The sequence below is a fragment of the Heterodontus francisci genome, chromosome 12, assembly GCF_036365525.1.
Source record: "Heterodontus francisci isolate sHetFra1 chromosome 12, sHetFra1.hap1, whole genome shotgun sequence".
Taxonomy (NCBI): Eukaryota; Metazoa; Chordata; class Chondrichthyes; order Heterodontiformes; family Heterodontidae; genus Heterodontus; species Heterodontus francisci.
In genome coordinates this window covers 83787232-83806680 of record NC_090382.1, presented here as the reverse complement: position 1 = coordinate 83806680, position 19449 = coordinate 83787232, and the positions used below count along the sequence as shown (strand labels likewise).

The following is a 19449-nucleotide window of genomic DNA, read 5'->3' as shown; positions in this document are numbered from 1 at the left end:
TAGAGCTGTCTGTTGTAATCCCATTTCCTTGTTCTTTCTCTGTATCCTTGCATATTATTACTTTTCAAATACCTATTAAATTCCTTTTTAAATAATGTAATACTCTGTCTCAAATGCTACTTCTTATAAAGTGTTCCATATTCTAAAAAGTCCTTTGCGTTAAAAAACTTTCTTCTAACTTCCCCCTTTATTCTTCTCATGATCATCCTGAGGCTTACCCCCTTTTTACCAACTCACTAATGTGTTGAAACCATCTTTCACTCTGCTTCATAACTTTGGAAACTTAATACTGTAGATTTCCACTTAACCTTCTCTATCCCAATGAAGCCCTAATTTTGAGCCTTTCTCCATAAATATAAAATGTAATTCTTGGTATTATTCTGGTAAATATTTGCTATACCCTTTCCATGGCTCTAATAGTTATATATATAACATCTTAAGTCTGTGGAACTTCCTGTGTGCATGACCTGATTTCCTATTGTCACATTTTTGTCACACTTTTTTTCTGTCCACATTTTCTCCTTTATAAATTCCTCTGACCACATGGGCGTCTCCCTCATCTTCTCTGAATCATATGACCCAGTAAGGGTCAGCCATTCATGTTAGCTCTTGAAAATGGAGACTGCAGTGTGTACCATCTACAAGATGCACTGCAGCAACTCACCAAGGCTCCTTTTACAAAACCTTCCAAACCTGGAAGAACCAGGGCAGCAGGTACATGGCTGACAAAATACAAGAAGCTGTTAAACTCTCAGAATGGGTCTGTAAATGGCAAATGTATTTCAATATAAGTAAGTGTGAGGTGGTGTATTTTGGTAGGAGGAATAAGGAGGCCACATACTCCTTGGAAAATAAGAGTCTAAATGGGGTAGAGAAGAAAGGGGATCTTGGGGCACACATTCACAAATCACTAAAAGTAGCCATATGAGTTCACAATACGCTGAAATAAATGCAAATATAGCACTGGGGTTAATTTCTAGGGAAATAGAGCTGAAAAGCAGAGAAGCTATATTAAACTTGTAAAGCACCTTGGTTAGACCAGACGTAGACCAGAGTATTGTGTGCAATTTCTGGTCTCTGTATCCAAAAAAGAGTGAGGCACTGGAAAAGGTACAATAAAGGATGATACCAGCAGTGAGAATTATCAGGAAAAAACTGAACAGGCTGGGGTTCTATTCTCCAGAAAGGAGAAGGATGAGGGGTAGCTGACAGAGGTCATCAAAATTATCAAGATTTTTTTAATATTTGTTAATGGGATAAGGGTGTCTCTAGCAATGCCAGCATTTATTGCCCATCCCTAATTGCCCTTGAGAAGGCATTGGTGAGACACCTTCTTGAACGTCTGCAGTTCGTATGGTGTAGGCATACCCACAGTGCTAACAAAAACAGAATGTGCTCAAATCCTCTTGCAATAAAGGGTAGCACAACATCAGCCTTCTTAATTGCTTGTGCAATGAAGGTTCACCAGACTTGTTTCCAGAATGTCCTATGAAGAGAAATTGGGGAAACTGGGCCTGTATTCTCTAGATTTTGAAGAATGAGAAGTGATCTCATTAAAATTTACAATATACTTAAAGGGATAGATAGGATAGATGCAGGTAAGATGTTTCCCCTGGTTGGGGAGTCTAGAACCAGGGACACAATTTCAAAATAAGGGGGAAGCCACTTAGGACAGAGATGAGGAGAAATTTATTTATTTAGAGGATTGTGAATCTTTGGAATTCTCTACCTCAGAGGGCTGTGGAAGCTCAGTCATTGAGTATGTTTAAAGCAGAGATTGACAGAATTCTAAACACCAATGACATAAAGGGATATGGAGATAGTGTGGGAAAAAGGCATTGAACTGGATGATCAGCCATAATCGTATTGAATGACGGGGCAGGCTCGATGGGCTGAATGGCCTACTTCTGCTCCTATGTTCCTATTAACAATAAATTGGATATTTCAAGGATGAGTAAGGAATAAGATGATCCAATGTTTAAAAAGGGCCCCCCTGCATATTACCGGCAGTGCGGGGACCTCGTTGCGCGCCCCCCCACCCCCGCCGCCTGGCAGCAGGCCCTTCATCTTAATATTCAAATTAACAATAAAGAGATGTAAATGAACTTACCTGCAGGCAGCAGCTGTCCCACGCCGATTTTATGGCCGACGTTCGTACTCTGCGTGTTGCCATACGGAGTTCCGAGGCGAGAATCTGCTGGGGAGGGGTGAGGAATAAAATTTTCAGGGCGGGAGGAGCGAGGTAAACAATCTTTACTGGCTAATGGGATGATGGGAAGGGGTTGAGGGTCAAAGGCAACAAATAAAGGGCTTAAAGCCCTTTAAAAATGACATTGGTGCCTGCACGGTGGCACCGTAAGCTGTTGCTGGGGATGTGGCGGCTGCCCCCTTATGTCATCGGGGCCAGCCGCTCCGCCCCCTCTATTTAAATGAGCCCCCACGCATAATCGCGTGGGGTCTCAGGGACGGCGCATCAGCGCGGGAAGCATAACACTTTTAGAGTGCGCCACCGCAAATTGCAGCGCACTCGTAAAATTCAGCCCTGGATCTTTGCAGGGTTTCTTCAAAGTGTTAGAGAAAGAGGTAATCTGGGTGGTTCCTTTTTCCATGGCAGGTAAAACCAATTGTCTTCAAAACAGTTTACACCCCAATTGACTTGAAAACAATATCCAAAACCCCCAAACAGAAAGTCAACCTCCTGACCTCAATAAACCTTGATATGTGGCTTCTCTGTAAACATCTTCCCCAGGTCACCAAGGTTCCTGTTGATTATTAAGCTTAAAACACATGACTTCCAGCAAGGTTGTTCTTAAACAACATCTCAATGTCCTTTCAATGAACTGTCATCAACAAAGCAAAGTCCATCTTCTATGAAATCATCAGTCTTCCAAGGAATCCATCTCCACAAATTAAAGATGAGTCCTCAAAAAAGAATTAAAAAATGAAAGCATTTTCTGAACAACAGGTTGTAGCATATATACAGAATTTAATTTTGGTTTTAATATTAACCCTGAATCATAAGATATTTAAAAATCTTGAAAAGGTAGCAAAGTAAAAAATTAAAAGGGGGGGGGGGGAGGGATTAAAATGGACAGTTCCTTTCCACCAATAAATTCCTCTCTGTCAGTACTTGTCAGGAAACCCATCAGTGCAATATATTTTAAAAAGTCTATAAAACTCTTGGAATGCTTGTTTTCTGAGGTGCTTAGTTGGACTTGGTCACAGCCATTATAAAAACGTGTTCATTGCAAGTAACCAGATATCATGAAGTATAATTTCAAGGAGAAGGGCTAAAAATATACTTTCCGAAAAAAGCATTCCCACTCCTCCTCAGATAAAGACTTCATATTATCAATTGGATTGAAGCCATAATAAAGAATGGAATGACAATTCTGAGAATAACATTTTCTCCAACCTGTAACATGGATGTGAAACATTGGGCTGAATTTTATGAGTGCACCGCAAATTGCGGCGGCACGCTCTAGTCTTGGTGTTCTGCCCACGCAGATCCGCCGTCACTGAGCCCCTGCGATATTTCGCATGGAGGCTTATTTAACTGGAGGGTGTGGAGCGTCCAGTGCCATCGCACAGGCGCCAGCGCCATTTTTAAAGGGCTTCAGGCCCTTCATTCTCATTTCGATTTTTAAAGGTCCTGCCTCACTGCAACCTGTCAAAAAAATTTATTCCAAATAAGATTTCCCTCTCCATTGCCCCTCCACAATGAGTACTCATTTATTACAATGACATATTCCCCCAAAAAAGCACCTTTTGGTTTCCTGAACTTTCGCCTCGAATGTCAGAACATTTGACCCTCAACCCCTTCACACATTCCCACAACCAATAACAATAGTTCTCCCTGCTCCCTTCCCCTTTCCACCCTGAAGATTTCACTGCTCCCCCCTCCCCACCAGTGTCACACCTCGGAACTCCGAACGAAGGCTGGAATATCGGCGTGGGACGACCATCGCTACCAGGTAAGTAATTATTCGTTAATTTCCATATCATTTGCATATTAAAATGAAGGCCCCGGTGCCGAAAGATGGTGGGGGAGGGGGTGCACCAAGTCCTCGCCGCCAGTAAAATGTGGTGGGGCCTTCCCGGCATCAGGGGTCATGGCAGGCCTCTCCCAGAAGAATTTTCCAGGCCCAGCCCACCAAGACTCCTGACGTCGGAGGGCTATTAAAATTCATCCCCTTGTTTTCAATAGTGAAAATGATCATGATTCAATGGGTTAATGAAGCAGTTGCTTCTAATGATCAATACATGAATCATTTCCACTAATAAGGTTTTGTGAAGGGGTACGATCTGACATATGGGGCTGGATTTTACCTTAGGCGGACGGGAATTCGCTTCCCACTTCTGCCTAGCCCGGGGGTTCGTCCCGCATTTTACGGGTCCCCGGGCTTAAATTGTCCCGAGGCGGGACTTCCACCCACTTGAGGGATGAAGTCCCGCCTTAGTGAGCTGCCGGCCAATCAGCGAGCCAGCAGCTCTTAGTCCCAGCAGCACCACCGGGAGCGGTGGCCACTGCTGGGACTGCAGCCAGCCAACCAGATGGAGCCCTGAGTGAAGATAAGTTGGGCATGCCTCACCAGGGGGATCGGTCCTTCCCTGGTGAGGCTGGAGTGGTTGTTTGTGGAGAGGGGAGGCATCCTGGGTCCCAGGAGTGGGTTGGGAGGCGGGGGCGGCCCTCAATTGGGCACCCTGTGCCCGACTGTCATGGCCCCCTCCCACACGAGGAAAGGCCGGCAGCTATCGCTGCGCGGCCTTTCACGTCCCCAGCACACACGCTTGCCATTTAAGGACCTTGATTGGACTTGGGCAGGCAGGCGGGCCGTTTCCCCCCGCCGCCTGACTGCCGTAAAGTTGATCAGGGCGGGAGCAGGGCAGGTAGGCCTCCTGGAGCCTCCCGCTCAATTTTACACCGCCCCCACGCCACCATCCGACCCGCTGGGGCGGTATAAAATTCAGCCCATGGAATCATCTCTTGTAAATAAGATGCTTGCAACATATTACTTTTGAAAGGTAGATTTATAAATTTCTTGGCACTATCTGAGCTAACCTTCACTTACATAGTATTACCTGGTATTTTCAACACAGAAACAGGCCATTTGGCCCACAGGTTCAGGTGCTTTTTCTCCACATATGCTTCTTTCCACCCTTGTACATCTAAACCCTTCCACCTGTCCTTCTATTCCTTTCCCCCTCATGTTCCCCCTAGGTTTCCCGTTAAATGCATCGATGGTAGTCACCGCAATTACTCCCTGTTGTACATTCTAACCACTCTCCGGGTAAAGGCATTTCTCTTGAATTCCCCATTGGATTTATTGATGACTATCTTATGTTTATGAATCCTTGTTCTGGTCTCGCCTGTAAGTGGAAACACCTTATCTGCATACTATCGAACACTTTCCATAATCTTAATGACCTGTATCAGACCACCTCTCAATCTTTTAATATGAATGGATTCTATCCATCCAGCCTAGAGAATTTATCCTAATTTTGATTAGTTTATCAACTATCGTCCCCTTTTCTTTCTTAAATCTTTTTTGATCTTTTCTTCTAATGTCATGCTCACCACATTAGTTCCCTTTTGTACCTGGGCTTCAAACTAAAGGACTTTTGTGTGCTGCAGTATTCCAATCTCTCTGATCTTCAAAATTTGTTCCAGCTCAGTACTGTTGGACTGTTTCTGACTTGTGTTAGTCAAATCTTTATCAAATAGATTCTTCTTTGGTTTGTTGGTTCTGATTTTATTTCCTGAAATTGGGTTTGGCTCATCATCAGGCTTTGCTCTTGTTCTCTTTGGTCAGCATCCCTGCTGAGCAAAGGGCTATCCTTAGCAACAAAACTATTTATGGATGGGTCATTGCTTTAGAGATGCATTACTGAGTGCCTCCAGCTAGCATGAAAACAGTTCACTTCCAGCCCGCCCCTGCAAGCAACGAATGTGGGGTGCAGTGTGGGTGGGGGGCAGGTCAAAACAAACTAATCCCTAATTGCCACAAAGAAAGTGAGTGGTTGACAACTTGTATATGTGTGTTTGATCAACCATACCTACACCTATCATAATAACCCCATATCTCCAACCTGTTAGTCATGCCTTATATATTTGGTAGAAGGATTAGAGGGGACATGAGGAAAAACTTTTTCACACAGAGGGTGGTGGGTGTCTGGAATTCACTGCCCGGATTGGTGGTGGAGACAGAAACCCTCAATTCATTTAAAAGGTACCTGGACATGCATCTGAAGTACTGTAACTTGCAAGGCTATGGACCAGGTGCTGGAAGGTGGGATTAGATTGGGCGGCTAGTTTTTTTTTAACCGCCGCAGACACAATGGGCTGAATGGCCTCCTTCTGTGCTGTAACTTTTCTATGGTTCTCTATGATTCTATTTCATGGAATGGATTTTTCCCCACAGAGATCCTGGCACTCCACAAAGTTTGGGGTTCAATGATTAACATAGACAAATGTAATATAATGCAAATCTGTCCTATGAAGAGCAAATAAATTCTGCAGCAAAAATGCACTCTATATAAAATCATAGGCTCCTACTCATTAACCTAAATTTTCTGTGTGCACACCAGTGGCAAGGAACCAGTGTAAACTGTAATATTCCAATATGCACTATGGCAGGCAAGCATCTTCATCACTAGTGCGAAAAGAGAAGGTCTATGATAGGGTGGAGAGTGGGAGAGATTAAATGACAATAAGTGTCATGGAACAAAGCCAAGGGGTGTGGTAATGAGGCAAGTAAAGAAACAAAATATGTGTCTGGATGAGGTGTAAATTCATTTTTACTCTTCTTCCCCCTTCCCCCCTTTCACTTGCCCAACCCTATTACATTTCTAATTTTTGTCAATTCTGGTGAAACTTTAACACTGTTTTTCTCTCCACAGATGTTGCCTGATCTGCTGAGTATTTCCAGCATTTTCTGTTTTTGTTTCTGATTTCAAAACATTGTTTTGTTTGAAGAGAGAGAAAAGTCAAAAGTGCCAAGCATCATTTTCATGAATTCTAAATGCGGCACTTCAATGTGGTTGACATCATCTTATCATATGTTGAAAAGCAAATGAAAAAAGATTGCTTTAACAGCAGTGACTGCTTGTATGTAGGGTTGACCACTCTGGTTGCAGCATTCCTAGAAGTTTCATCACATGACCTCCTGCCTGAAACCACCCTGCCTAGCCAAACAGCCCTCTCAAATACCCATTCCGATCTTTTTAGGACTAATAATTGAGAGCTCAAAGAAAATGAAAGAAACATAATTATTTTAATGCTCCTATTATTTCTTTTCTCCAGCGTTACAGCAGTATCCTGGAGACTCCAAGATAGTCTTGAAGGGTTGGTAGCCCTACTTGCATGTAACATGCAACATGTAACATTCCTTCCTCTGTCTCCTAGTTTTCATTGTTTAGCCACTTTGCTGTTATATCAGATTGTTTGCACCCAAGTGTAGGTTTTTCCTTTGACATGATCAGTTGCTAGTTCGTACCAGGAGTTTCCTCTTTATGAAGCTTCATTTCTTCTGGCTGAAGTCCAAGTAAAACATTTGGAAGACTAAAAAGATCATTTTTGGCATGAAAATTAAAAAAAATTATCCTCCACAACAAATAGCAAACATTTTTTTCCAGCTCAGGGTCACTTGCGTTTGAGTCCATTTATTTGAAGCGAAGTTTGAATTTCATTTGAAATCATTCCAAAATTTACGTGTTCAGCCATGTGCTTAGTTCTGGCTAAACTTGTCAGTTGTGAATGCCTGATATCAGCTCACAGGACAGGTCAAATTTCAGCTTCTAGCTCTGGGTTGTCAGAATCTACAGCTAAATGCTAATGAAATAGCTACAAATTTGAGAGAGGAGGGGCCATGTGTTTAAACTAATAAAAGGCAAATTTAGGACTGATAAAAGAAACTTGCACTTGTGCAGCACCTTTAACATAGAAACAGGTTCCAAAGTGTTTCACAGAGGGGTAAGGAAAAATATCCATAAAATCAAAGATTCTGAGGGACAAATAGGTGGTTTTAAGGAGGGTCTTAAAGGAAGGGAAAGAGGTAGAGAGATGGAAAGGTATGGCATCTAAGGAGCTGAAAGCACAGCCATCAATGATGGGGCAAACTGAGGGAGAGATGCATAAGAGGCTGAAGTCAGAGAAATGGAGAGTACAGATGGGACGGGCTGTAGGGCAAAAAGGAGATTACAGTGTTAGATGGGGTAAGGTCATGTTTGGTGGGGAGGTGGGAGGTGGTTAACACAAAGGATGAAGATTTTAAATTTAAGACATTGAGTGGCTGGGAGCCAATGTAGGGCAGTGAGGAAAAGGGCAGCGAGGACTTGGTATGGGATAGGGTACATCCATGCAGAGTTTTGGATGAGCTAAAGTTTACAGAGGGTGGCAAACATGAGGTCAGTCAGAACATTGGAGTAATAGAGCCTAGAGGTGACAAAAGCATGAATAAGGGTTTCAGTGGCAGATGGGCAGAAGTAGTGATGAAGGTGGGTAAGTTTTGAAGGTGGAAGTGTTTGTCATTGGAAGAATATGGGGTTGGAAATTCAGATCAGGGTCAAACAGGATGCTAAGATTCTGAAGCTTGAGACTGCGGAGTTGATGGCAAGCATATAGAGTTTGTGCCAGGGATCAATAACAAGGGCTTTGGTCTTTCCAACACTAAACTCATGAAATTTACATTTCATCAATGACTCAATGTCAGAAAAGCAGTCTGACAACATAGAGACAATGAAGGAACTGAGATATAACGCAGAGGTAATGCTAGATGGCATTAGCATATATGTAGACGTTGACAGCAATGATGTTACCAAAATGTAGCATGTAGATGAGGAAGAGGAGGGGCAAAGATGGGGACTCCCATGGTGATGATGTGATGATGCAGAACTAGGAAGAAAAACCGTTATTAGAGATGCTGTGCCTACGATCAGATATTCAAAATTGGAACCACGTAATGGCAATCCCACTGATCTGACCAACGAGAGGCAACAGAGGAGGGTGATTTGATGAGCTATGTCAAAGGCTGCAGAAAATTTAAGGAGAACAGAGAGATAATGCACAATGGTCTCAGAGAATGTTTTTTGCAACTTTCATTAAGGCCATTTTGGTATGATGGAAGATCCCGAAATCTATTTGGAGGATTCTCTCAAAAAATTGCAGGAGAGATGGCATGGATGTAAGAGGCGACAGCACGTTCAAGGACAAATGGGAAGTTGGAGATGTAATAGCTTTCTGGAAGTCCTTTTCACACAAAGTGCAGTTAATACATGGAATGGATGTCCAAATAGAATCTGAAACTGCTTCACATCAATGCTAAAGGGTCAGTATAACTATAGCCTTAACTTCAGTTGTGTACACTGTACCCTGTTATGTTAAAATATTAATGATGTTGCTGATTGAGGATCACTTTGTTAAGTATTTCAAGCCATCTGGGGAATGGCATGTAACTTCCATGCAATTGGTTTATGATGTTATGCACAAAGCACCTATAAAACGATAATGACGTGCACCCAACGTTAGTTTTTTTTTACAAATTTGTTTACTACATGTTAAGGGAAAATTGCTGAAGTATTGTTTTGCTAAAAGTTAAGTTCTAATTTTTCCTTTTACTACATAGGCTTCTCCAGATTTTAGATTGAAGGAGAGTGTATGGCATTTGGAGGATAATGTGAGAGGAATAGTTTGTATAAAATAAACCATGTCGTGCTGACTGCATAAATCAAGAGCATTGTCAGTGCGATTGAGTTATGAAGGTTGACACTGGAGTGGCTTATTTAGCATTACAAAGCTCATGAGGAATAAATTGCTGTCGCCGTTATGTAATGAACATGAGATAGTAAAAAAATATTAGAAGTCGCTGTCACTGGTAAAGTTGTAAAGACTAGCTAGCTAAAGGGCAGGCTGTGATAGCTTGTGGTACCATATGGCTGCCGCCAGCTGTGAGTCTATACCAGTTCATGACTTACTGTGTTCAAAAGAGAAAAGTGAATTAGAATTAGAATTAGAATTAGAATTAGAATTAGAACATTACAGCGCAGTACAGGCCCTTCGGCCCTCGATGTTGCGCCGACCATCTGACCTACACTATTCCATTTTCATCCATATGTCGATCCAATGACCACTTAAATGCCCTTAAAGAGAGGTAGTAATTATCAAAAAGTAAACAGAAAATCATCTACAACAATAAAACTACATTAGGAACAAGAATGCTGTTGTCTACTCACAGGCGTCAGATGATGGTCATAAACTACTAAAACTTTGTTCTCAGAATTTATCATTTCAATTGAGTACATTGATTAAATTACTTTTTTTAAATCACTCAGGAATTCATTGTTCTACAGTGCTTTTCAGAGATATTTAGCAGAAAGCTTCCTGAATTTAATTCAAAAATGATCAGTTTTTATTTCTGTACTGTTCACACATTAGCATGTCATCATGCCAGATGACTTGAGCCAATAAAGCAGATTTATGGCTGTACTTTGTCCAGGAAACCTCTTTGTTGTTTTCATGAGATATCTTTGGAGCTAAAGAGGGAGGGAACATCAACTTCAGAGAAGTGGTGCAGCATGTTGCTGGCCTCTATTTGTGGAACAACATAATAGATAACTCATGAATCCAAAGTTTATACATCTACGGGAATAAATTGCTCTTACGGTAAGAAAAGCAATTAAAATGGCTCTTTTCCAAATGTAGTTAATGTAGATATGTGTAACTGTGTCATATTATATTCATTAGGACTTTTTTTGTATATTGATTCATGGAATGTGAACATCACAGAATTTATTGCCCATCCCTAATTGCCCTTGAGATGTTGGTAGTGAGCCACCTTCTTGAACTGCTGCAGTCCATGTGATGTAGGTACACCCATGTGCTGCAAGGAAGGGAGTTCCAGGATTTTGACCCAGTGAAGATGAAGGAATGAAGGTGAAGATTTATAACAATGAATCCCTATATCAGGAGTTGTTGATCTCTGCCACACTATCAAATGGAACTGTCCAGTCGACACAAGTTGCTTCCCACAGTAATGGAGTGAAAAATCAAAGGAGAGATACCCAGGATTGATCTCTCACACGTCTCTCAATAACTGGTTCTAAAATGGCCATGGTAGAAACCTGCAGAAACCATTAAAACAAGCTACCCTCTGGGCAGCAGAAGCATAAGGCCAAGTTAACTTAAAGACATGAGGATAAATTACCATGAAAAAAATATACACAGACTAGATGCTCCAATACAATAATAGGTCACAGAATGATGGGATACAAGCTAACAGACACTGGGCAGGATTTTCCCACGGGCTTCAGGTCCCTGATGTCAGGATCAAATGAGGATCCCAAGTCCATACTTGCCAGGGGCCAAACAGGGGCAGCTGTTTTCCCAGAGGCAGCCTCCCAATTGGCTGTCTCTGCACTCACTGTCCAATTAAGGATGGCAGGTGGGTTCCTGCTGCTGCCGGCCCTATCACAAAGCCAGTAGCTGTAGAGCCTCAGCAGGCCAACCGGGAAAGCTGGGCGCTGGTAAGGCAGGTAGGAGATCTTGAGGGTGTCTCAAAATGGAGACCCCTCGGTGGCATAAATTTAAACTATAAATTCAGAGGGGGCAAGCAGGCAGGGTCTCAGAAGGGAGGGGAAAACCCTCCAGTGGCAACATTTGGATTCGGATGTGACCTTTGCTGCCAGCGGCTCCCTCTGAGAGGATGAAGCCTCTGCCTGCATTGGCTCCCCCTCAACCTGACACAGGGAGGCTACTTCCATTGAGGTGGCAACCTGCCCACGTGACAAGGGGCAACTTCGCCACTGGCTAAATGCTGGTAGGTCCTCTAAATTGCCTCCAATTATTTAAATTGGCTTCCTGCCTCTGTTCAGCAGGCAGCCAATCCACATCCCGGTCCAACTCTAGGAAACTTCCCTGACGGCCGGAATGTGTCAGGGAGCGATCCCGTGACAGCTCTCTGCTTTTGTCCCCAGTCTCACCACCTCCAAACCCGTCACCCCAGGGCCGGGAAAATTCTGCCCACTGATTTCCACAGGGGAGTTTTAGGACCACAATGTATTAGAGGTGGGAAGGGAGGTTATTCCCTGGGGCACTTTTGAACTTGTCCCAGACGTTGGAAAGAGTACTGTATATTAAGGCCTAGGCATAGGTCAGCTGCTCCACTAATTTCCTCAGACCAGTGAATGATACATGGTAGCAAGAGACATTAAAAAGAATGAGAAAATAATCTGCAATAAAAGCCATGTTCTTCTTCTCCTATTAAAAAAATGGACAACTCTCACACTGAAGTCCATTGAGTTTCACAGAAGAAAGCAGGAAGCCTATGTTTAAGGGTTTTATGTAATTAATCAATTATTTGCTGCACAGACTGTTACTGTAAAATAATTCTTTTATGCACATTTGGGCACTGTTTTAAGAAAATGTGGCAGCTAAAATGTCAAAGTCTGGTTGTCCATGACTGCACAATGATCTGAAGTTCTTTAATCTTTTATATACAATAACAGCATTTGGAAGGCTGCTATCTTAATTGCTTCTTTTACAGTAAAGGCAATTTAACTTTTCTTCACCTGTAAACTTTGTATCCTTGAACTATTTGTTATATTGTTATTCAAACAAAGCTATGGTGATGCTGCTTACTGACATTTCCAGAATTTTACATGCCACTTTAATTAATTTATTAAATAGTTCGGTGTTACTTCAGACTGATTTCTGTATAAAGAAATCAATCTGCTTCCCAAGTATATGATAATTCCTTCATGAAACATTCTGCATGTCACTGCTGAAGATTTATAGAAGCTGTTTAGTTCGGTATGGGAATATTCTATGTAACACTCTTCTTCTACCTGTTGTGTAATTCACAATTTGGAGGACATTACATAGTGGACTGACTGGAATATGCCATATAAATGATAACAAACTGGTTAGAGTGTGTTACATACAGCATAATACGCAGGCTAGTGTGTGTTAGAGAATAATGCACACAAGTCTGTTTCACATATAGAATAATACACAACTGCACATATATTAGGTAGAAAATAATGCACAGACTGGAATGTATGATGGATTTCTACTGAATAATGGCGATATGCACAATGGTCACTACAGAGATGAAAATCAACCCCTTTGGGATATTTTCTGTGTTAGGTTTAGTTAGTTAGTAAATAGAGGTATGGCAGGACATGTCAGTCCTGTGGAGTGTACATCTGGTTCCATGTGGGAACTCCAGGATGCTTTTGGTGTCTTGGTCAACCACATGTGCAGGAAGTGTCATCAGCTGGAAGAGCTCGAGCTTTAGGATTCGGAGCTTGAGCAGCAGCTGGCTTCACTATGGTGTATCTACAAGCTGGAAAGTTATGTGGATAGCACATTTCAGGAGGTGGTCACCTCTCAGCTTAAGGGTGTGAAGGCAGAGAGGGAATGGGTGACCGCCAGCCAGGCGGACAGTGCAGGAGTCCCCTGAGTGCATCTTGATCTCCAACCAGTATTCATCACTCAACATGGGAAGAAGAACAGAGGGAGTGACTGAGGAGGGCTCTTTTCTGTAAGTGGATGATGTGTGAATGCCAGTAGCAGGCAGGACAAGAAGGTAAGGCTGGTCAGAATGTTGCCATCCAGGAAAGACATTATCGAAAAGGTGCGCTCAGGACAAGGTCACCTCAACTTCAGATGTCACATTAAATGTTCACTTATATTTGTAGGATCCTGCAGCCTGACCTGCAACCGAGTATGTCTGGTGGGAATTCCATGCCAGTTGCCCTTTAGGTTGCTGCTGCACTCAATTGCTTTGCTATTGCTGCCTTCCAAGGATCAATGGGCAACATATGTAGCTCACATAGGTCCATCAAAGAGATGATCAATGCCCTGTTCCATCGTGCCAATGATTTCATCTATTTCCCTGTAGACGAGGCAGCAAGTTCTGTGCCCTTCGGCTCCATTGCTAGTTTCCCGACAATTCAAAGGGTGATCAAGTGCACTTATGTGGTCATTAGAACTCCATGACAACAACCTGCAGAATTTGGCATTTGCAAAGGCTTCCACTGTTTGAACATATAACTGGTTTGTGACCACTGGAGAAGAATCAGGCAGGTTTGCGCGCGATTCCCAGGATGGTGTCACAACTCATACATTTTGCGTAATTCACAGCTGAGAGAAATTTTTGATGGAGCAGCAGAATTTGGCAGCTGCATCCTGGGTGACAAGGGCTACCTTTGGACATGGTTAATGACACCAGTGCAGCATCCTCAAAGTGCAACTGAAGATCAATACAATGTTGCACACTCATCCACCAGAGTCATCATCAAGCACATGTTGAAAATGTGATTCCGTCGCCTTGAATGGCTTGGAGGGGCTATTGAGTACGCGCCACATGATTTATTGCTCTCTGCTTTGCAGAACATGGCAAATAGACATTGTCACAATTTGCATGCAGTACAACAGGAGGCAGAGCAGTCATCCTCAGATGAAGATTACTATGCAGAGCGTGAGGAGAACAGCAATGCAAATGGAGCCATTACAGATATAAGGACCATGGCGAGATGTGCAAAAGGACATCAGAGAGAACCTCATATTTTAACATTTCAGCCAACATTGAATCACTTGATGCAGTCTATTTGGATGGAAGGAAAACAATGTACACATGTTAAGGTATGCCTGTGTTCTGATTTATAGCTGCAATATAAAAGAAGAGCTGGTATGACAGCATCAAGTTAACCTGCATTGGAGATGTGCTTAATGACCTGTCTGCTATCACTCTTATTGAAAGGGACATGGGTCTCCATTTAAATGGTGTTCTGCATCAAAGCTGAGACCCTCACACAGAGGATGCTGCAACTTTGCAGCACTTTGATGTGAGAGGCATATCTAGTCGTTTATGGGCAATGAGGGATCCACAAGAGCACCTATGCAATTAATGTGAGGGGGTGACTACAGAGCTGAAAGTGACAAAATTAATAGCAGCTTCGCAAAAAGCTTTTACCCTCACCAATCTGAGCAGGTCATTTCCACGTTTCTGACATTGTACCCATGTACGTTGCATCACCCCACAGTTCAATGCCTCCACCGTCACCTCCATCCAGGCCCTCTTAGTCAGGGGGGAGGGTCATCCAATGCCATCAGCAGGGAAGAGGACCTCACGCCTTTACTTGACACTTGGAGGAGAACCTGCAGGGAGGCATCACTGAACGGTGGGAATGGACGCTGACTAGTGCCTGACATAATGTGCTTCTGTGAGTGACGGTGGGATCCACCAATGCAAGTCTGTCCCTGCTGCATGATTGCACATGTCTCCCCTGCCTGTTGCCGCATCTTTAACTTGCATGTAAAATTGTGCAGAAATGGGAAAAAGGTTGGAAGCGGAAATGCAGCCAACTTCCAGTTCTGTTGTCGGAAACACGGTACTCAGAAAATGCCAGCCATGGCCAACTTGTTTTCCGACCAATTTTTGTATCATTCGCAAATTTGGCTACAATGCACATAGTTTCTTCATCCAAGTCATTTATATAGATTGTAAATAGTTGTGGCCCCAGCACTGATCCGTGTGGCACCCCACTAGTTACAGTTTGCCAACCTAAAAATAACCGATTTATCCCAACTCTGTTTCCTGTTAGTTAGCCAATCTTCTATCCATGCTAATATATTATTCCACAACACCATGAGCTCTTATCTTGTGCAGTAATCTTTTATGTGGCACCTTGTTGAATGCCCTTTGAAAATCCAAATACGTTGCATCTACTGGTTCCCCTTTATCCACCCTGCTTGTTACATTCTCAAAGAACTCCAATAAATTTGTCAAACACGATTTTCCTTTCATAAAACCACATTGGTTCTGCTTGATTGTGTCATGATTTTCTAAACGTCCTATTACTACTTGCTTAAATGATGAATTCCAGCATTTTCCCAATGACAGATATTAGACTAACTGGCCCCATAGTTTCCTGCTTTTTGTCTCCCTCCTTTCTTGAATAGAGGCATTACATTTGTGGTTTCCCAATCTGCTGCGACCTTTCCAAAATCTAGGGAATTTTGGAAGATTACATAGAAACATAGAAAATAGGAGCAGGAGTAGGCCATTTGGCCCTTCGAGCCTGCTCCGCTATTCATTATGATCATGGCTGATCATCCAACTCAGTAACCTGTTCCCGCTTTCGCCCCATATCCTTTGATCCCTTTAAACCCAAGAGCTATATCTAATTCCTTCTTGAAAACATACAATGTTTTGGCCTCAACTGCTTTCTGTGGTAGCGAATTCCACAGGTTCACCACTCTTTGGGTGAAGATTTTTCTCCTCATCTCAGTCCTGAATGGTTTACCCCATATCCTTGGTCTATGACCCCTGGTTCTGGACTCCCCCACCATTGGGAACATCCTTCCTGCATCTACTCTGTCAAGTCCTGTTAGAATTTTATAGGTTTCTATGAGATCCCCCCTCACTCTTCTGAACTCCAGCGAATATAATCCTAACCGACTCAATCTCTCCTCATACGTCAGTCCCACCATCCCAGGAATCAGTCTGGTAAACCTTCACTGCACTCCCTCTATAGCAAGAACATCCTTCCTCAGATAAGGAGACCAAAACTGCACACAATATTCCAGGTGTGGCATCACCAAGGCCCTGTATAATTGCAGCAAGACATCCCTGCTCCTGTACTCGAATCCTCTTGCTATGAAGGCCAACATACCATTTGCCTTTTTTAACACCTGTTGCACCTGCATGCTTACCTTCAGTGACTGGTGTACGAGAACATCCAGGTCTCGTTGCATATTCCCCTCTCAATTTATAGCCGTTCAGATAATAATCTGCCTTCCTGTTTTTGCTACCAAAGTGGATAACCTCACATTTATCCATATTATACTGCATCTGCCATGCATTTGCCCACTCACTCAACTTGTCCAAATCACCGTGAAGCCTCTCTGCATCCTCTTCACAACTCACCCTCCCACCCAGTTTTGTGTCATCTGCAAATTTGAAGATTTACATTTTGTTTCCTCATCTAAATCATTAATATGTATTGTGAATAGCTGGGGTCCTAGCACTGATCCCTGTGGTACCCCACTAGTCACTGCCTGCCATTCGGAAAAAGACACATTTATCCCAACTCTTTGATTCCTGTCTGCCAACCAATTTTCTATCCATTGCAATACACTACTCCCAATCCCGTGCACTTTAATTTCACACGTTAACCTGTTATGTGGGACTTTGTTGAAAGCCTTCTGAAAGTCCAAATAAACCACATCCACTGGCTCCCCCTCATCAACTCTAGTAGTTACATCCTCGAAGAATTCTAGTAGATTTGTCAAGCATGATTTCCCTTTCGTAAATCCATGCTGACTCTGCCCGATTCTACCACTGTTCTCCAAGTGCCCTGCTATAAAATCTTTGATAATGGACTCTAGAGTTTTCCCCACTAATGACGTCAGGCTGACTGGTCTATAATTCCCTGTTTTCTCTCTACCTCTATCCCTTTAAATAGTGGGGTTACATTAGCTACCCACCAATCTGTAGGAACTGTTCCAGAGTCTATAGAATCTTGGAAGATGACCACCAATGCATTCACTATTTCTAGGGCCATTTTCTTAAGTACTCTGGGATGCATACCATCAGGCCCTGGGGATTTATCATCCTTCAATCCCATCAATTTCCCCAACACCATTTCTCTACTAATACTGATTTCCTTCAGTTCTTCTCTCTCACTAAACCCTGTGTTCCCCAACTTTCCTGGTATGATATTTGCGTCTTCCTTTGTGAAGACAGAACCAAGGTATTCATTTAGTTGGTCAGCCATTTCTTTATTCCCCATAATAAATTCCCGTGGACCTACATTTGCCTTCACTAATCTTTTTCTCTTCACATACCTATAGAAACTTTTACAGTCAGCTTTATGCTCCCCTGCATACTCTATTTTCCTCTTCTTAATCAATCCCTCGGTCCTCCTTTGCTGAATTCTAAACTGCTCCCAATCCTCAGGTCTGTTTTTTTTTCTGGCGAATTTATATGCCTCTTCCTTGGATCTAATGCTATCTCTAATTTCCCTTGTAAGCCATGGTTTGGCTACCTTTCCCATTTTACTTTTGCGCCAGACAGGAATAAACAATTGTTGCAGTTCATGTGCTCTTTGAATGTTTGCCTTTGGCTTTCCACCGTGGTCTCTTTCAGTAACGTTTCCCAATCCATCAAACCCTACAGATGTAGAAACCTTTAAAATTCTAACAGAACTTGACAGGGTAAATGCAGGAAGGATGTTCCCAATGGTGGGGGAGTCCAGAACCAGGGGTCATAATCTAAGGATATGCGGTAAACCTTTCAGGACTGAGATGAGGAGAAATTTCTTCACCCAGAGAGTGATGAGCCTGTGGAATTCACTACCACAGAAAGCAGTTGAGGCCAAAACATTGTATATTTTTAAGGAGGAGTTAGATATAGCTCTTGGGTCTAAAGGGATCAAAGGGTATGGGGAGAAAGCGGGAGCAGGTTACTGAGTTGGATGATCAGCCATGATCATAATGAATGGTGGAGCAGGCTCGAAGGGCCAAATGGCCTACTCTTGCTCCTATTTTCTATGTTTCTATAGCCAACTCGCGCCTCATACCTTCGTAGTTTCCTTTACTAAGATTCAGGACCCTAGTCTCAGAATCAATTATGTCACTCTCACCTTGATGAAGAATTCTATCGTATTATGGTCGCTTATCCCCAAGGGGTCTCGCACAACTAGATTGTCAATTATTCCTCTCTCGTTACACAATACCCAATCTAGGATGGCCTGTTCTCTAGTTGGTTCCTCAACGCATTGGTCCAAAGAACCATCCCATATACACTCCAAGAATTCCTCCTCTATGGTATTGTGACTAATTTGATTTGCCCAATCTATATGCAGATTAAAGTCACCCATAATTACAGATGTTCCTTTATCGCATGCATCTCTAATTTCCTGTTTAAGGCCATTCCCAACATCACCACTACAGTTTGGGAGTCTATATACAACCCCCACTAATGTTTTTGCCCCTTAGTGTTTCTCAGCTCTACCCATACAGATTCCAGCTCGTCAGTGTTAATTTCCTCTTTAACCAGCAATGCAACTCCACCATTATGACTAATGCATCCGCTATCTCTGCAGCAACTTCTTTTAAGACCCTAAGATGTAGGCCATCAGGTCCAGGGGACTTGTCAGTCTTTAGTTCAATTAGTTTTCCTAGTACTTTTTCTCTAGTGATAATAATTGTTTTAAGTTCCTCCCTCTTTATTGCCCCTTGATTTTCTACTGTTATTAGGATTTATTTTGTATTTTCTTCCATGAAGAGATACAAATATTTATTCAAAGTCTCTACCATTTCCTTGTTTCCCATCATTAATTCTGCAGTCTCACCCTCTAAGGGACCAATGTTTACTTTAGCTACTCTCTACCTTTTTAAAAACTTATTGGAGGTTTTACTGTCTGTTTTTATATTTTTTGCTGGTT

The 19449-nt window shown here is 42.6% G+C and overlaps 1 long non-coding RNA gene across 3 annotated transcripts in view; it reads left to right on the top strand.

The window, feature by feature from the left end:
• The window catches only part of LOC137375963 (uncharacterized), a 174368-nt gene that overhangs the window by 137224 nt on the left and 17695 nt on the right, over window positions 1-19449 (top strand). For 2 of the 3 annotated variants that reach the window (XR_010976105.1, XR_010976104.1), the window contains exons 3-4: window positions 9105-9326; window positions 14390-14641. This is a non-coding gene — a long non-coding RNA (uncharacterized lncRNA). The remainder of the gene's footprint in view (window positions 1-9104; window positions 9327-14389; window positions 14642-19449) is intronic. The other variant, XR_010976106.1, reaches the window with a different exon arrangement.